Here is a 3,176-nt window from a genome sequence, read left to right as displayed (position 1 = left end):
AGCCCCGGGCAGGTTTGCAGCCTCGGGCCACGCGGAAGAGCACAGACTCACACGGTCTGACCGCAGGCCCAGCCCCGCACCAGCCAGCCTGGGAGAGCATGTGTGCTGACCCCCAGCTCCACGGGGACGGGGGTGGTGAATCAGTGAGGAATCCCATGGGAGCCCTGGCTGGGTTAGCCCGGTGGTTAGAGCACCAGCATTCGACCGACGGGTGGACGGTTTGACTCCAGGTCAAGGACACGTACCTCAGGTTTGATCCCCAGTCCTGGTCGGGGCGTGTGCAGGAGGCAACCCATCGATGTGCCTCTCTCACATCAATGTTTCTCTCTGTTCTGCTTCTCCCTCCCATCCTCCCTCCCTCTCTCTCTCTAAAGCAGCGGTTCTCAACCTGTGGGTCACGGCCCCTTTCACGGGTCGCCTAAGACCATCCTGCATATCAGATATTTACATATCGATTCATAACAGTAGCAACATGACAGTTATCGAGTAGCAACGAAAATAATTGTATGGTTGGGTCACAACATGAGGAACTGTATTAAAGGGCCAGAAGGTTGAGAACCGCTGTCTAAAGATTGATGGGGAAATGTCCTCCCGTGAGGACTGAACAAAAGAAACAGAACCCAGTGGGAAGCCTTGAGGGGAGAAGACCGGGATCAGAAGGGGCTGGTGTTGGGGTCACGGCAGTGCCGAGCGGCATCAGACGAGGGCCTCGGCCAGAACCAGTGTGTGGTGTGCCGTGGCCCTGCGTGTGGCGGTGCTGGTCAACAGCACCTCCCAAACCGGGCCTTTCCGAAGAGGAGGGGCCTGGGAGGGGATGGACTCGCGTCCTCATCTGGGGCCTGAAGCCGCCTCTGGGCGGGGAGCCAGCCCTGCCCCCCACCGACGTCTCAGCCACCGTGAGCTCTTGTGTGGGCTGTGGCCGATGACCTATTCCTGGAGCTTCGCCGGAGGCTGGGAGCCCCTCCTCCCACCCCAACTCGGGGCAGAGGTCCCAGCCAGCGAGCCCTGAGCGCCGGGACCATCTGGAGCCCTCCATCTGCGCCAAAGGAGCCGGCACGGCCCTCCCCGGCCCTGGACCTTCCCCCGAAGGAGGGTGCTCTCGGCTTTAACTGGGTGCAGGCAGAAGTCACCGAGCCTTGGACAGAGAAGGAGGTGCCGCTGCACAGCGTCCGGGTCCCCACGGCGCAGGGGCCAGTGCCCATGGCTCCCAACTGTCTGCACTGTTTTCCTAACGACCCGCGGGCACGAGCCGCCCACTGCGCCCTGGACCCTGTGCCGGGGCCTGGGGCACCGTCCGCGATGCCGGAGGCTCTTCCTCTCTCAGGTCTGGCCCTGCTTCTGGGCAGAGCTGAACCATCGACGGGACGTCCAGAGGGGCTCGCCCATGCCCTCCAGGCGGCCTCTGTGCTGGCGGCTCACTGCATCTCACCCCAAACACCAGCGGGAGCAGCCTGGCCCCACTGGGGGCTGCAGCTCCGGTCGGGGAGGCGTTTGTGTTTGGGAAAGAGCCTGGTGGGTGCCCTTTGCTTTTTAACATTCATGTGTGGCTTCTGGAAGCTTTCCCTGCGCTTTTACGCTCGGCTCAGAGATCCTGGCTTTGTCTCCCTAAGGCCTGCACATCGTATTCTCCTTTAACACATTTTAAATGCGTGTTCATTGGTGTGAGAGAGGGAGAGGGAGAGAGACATCCATGTTGAGAGAGCATCACAGACCAGCTAGCTCCTGCACGCCCCCAACTGGGGATGGAGCCTGCAACCCGGGCCTGTGCCCTGAAAGGAATGGAACCCTGACCTCAGGACGATGCTCCCCCACTGAGCCCCACCGGCCGGGCAGGCCTGCCCCTCCTCAGGGTCAGCGTTTAAGGGCCGGCGCCCCCGCTGCCTGATGCCGCATGTGAACAGCGCTCAGCTGCCGCCTGGTGGGGCCAAGCCCATGGGTGAGGCGCATACCGTCACCATTAACAGAGGCTTCCGACCTGAGCCGCGGCCAGGCACTGGGGGAGGGGGTCAGCCCAGGGCTGCAGGGGCCCCTCCTCACAGCGAGTGGGTCCAGGACCCTGGACGCCAGGGAGGGGACGGGCCTGGTCCTGAGAGGGCGTGTCTTTCCGATAACAGTCCCTCCCCAGCTGTTTTCCAAGTCAGAGGCACGGAGTGACTGCATGGCTAAGGCGGGAGGTGGAGGCTGCTGCCCGCAGGGGGGTCCCCGGCACGGGCTGTGGCCAGAGGGACGGCGCCTGCGGTGGAAGGGAGGATCCTGAGTCGGGGGAGGACCCTGGCCTCCGGGGCCGTCTCATCCGCGAGTCCTTCCACGCGGGCCTTTCCTGGCTGTGCTCAGAGGGAGACGGGGCCAGAGATGGGTGTCGCCGGCTTTGATGTTGGAGGGAGGGGCCGCGGCCACGGACTGCCAGAGGCCTCTGGAAGCTGGAAGGGGCAAGAACAAGTCCTCCCTGCCCTGGCTGGTGTGGCCCAGTGGTTGGAGCGTCAACCCTCTGACTGAAGGGTCATGGGTTCGATTCCGGTCAAGGGCACATTCCTGGGTTCAGGCTCAATCCCCGGCCCCAGCTGGGTGTGTGTGTGTGGGGGGGGGGCATGGGGAAACCAATCCATGTGTCTCTCTCACATCGAGGTCTCTCTCTGTCTCTCCCCTTCCTCTCTCCCTTCCATGCTAACAAGTCATGGAAAATGCTCTCAGGTGAGGATCAGCAACAGGAACAAAAGGACACATTCTCCCTGGAGCCTCCGGAAGGAGCCGGGCGGCGTCCAGGCCGGGGAGACCCACCGCGGCTTCTAAGTGCTAAACGCACGTCAGCTGCTTGAAGCCTGAGTCAGTGGTAACGCGTCGCGGCAGCAGCAGAAAACTACGTGCGTGTTGCTGAGTGACCGGCTGAGCGGCCCTCCTTTCATTCCTGAAGGCCCTTCGGTAAACAGAGGCCGGACGGTCATGCGATCGAGCGGTCAGTCTCTCCCTTCACACCGGGCCTCGGACGGCTAAAGACCAGATGTCTGTCAGCCATGCCCGGCGGCCTGGCTCAGGGGTGAGCGTCGACCTATGAACCAGGAGGTCCCAGTTCAATTCCTGGTCGGGGCACAGGCCCGGGTTGTGGGCTCCATCCCCAGTCGGGGGCGTGCGGGAGGCAGCCGATCCATGATTCTCATCATTGATGTTTCTCTCTCTCC

At 62.9% G+C, this 3,176-nt stretch overlaps 1 long non-coding RNA gene across 1 annotated transcript in view; it reads left to right on the top strand.

Moving 5' to 3' along the window:
• The window catches only part of LOC106724011, a 25,838-nt gene that overhangs the window by 14,252 nt on the left and 8,410 nt on the right, over window positions 1-3,176 (top strand). Inside the window, exon 3 of the long non-coding RNA XR_001359761.1 lies at window positions 3-12. This is a non-coding gene — a long non-coding RNA (uncharacterized LOC106724011). The remainder of the gene's footprint in view (window positions 1-2; window positions 13-3,176) is intronic.

This window comes from Myotis brandtii, unplaced genomic scaffold (genome assembly GCF_000412655.1).
Source record: "Myotis brandtii unplaced genomic scaffold, ASM41265v1 scaffold691, whole genome shotgun sequence".
NCBI classification, from domain to species: domain Eukaryota; kingdom Metazoa; phylum Chordata; class Mammalia; order Chiroptera; family Vespertilionidae; genus Myotis; species Myotis brandtii.
Note: the sequence above shows the minus strand (reverse complement) of the source record. Positions and strands in the feature narration are given on the sequence as shown.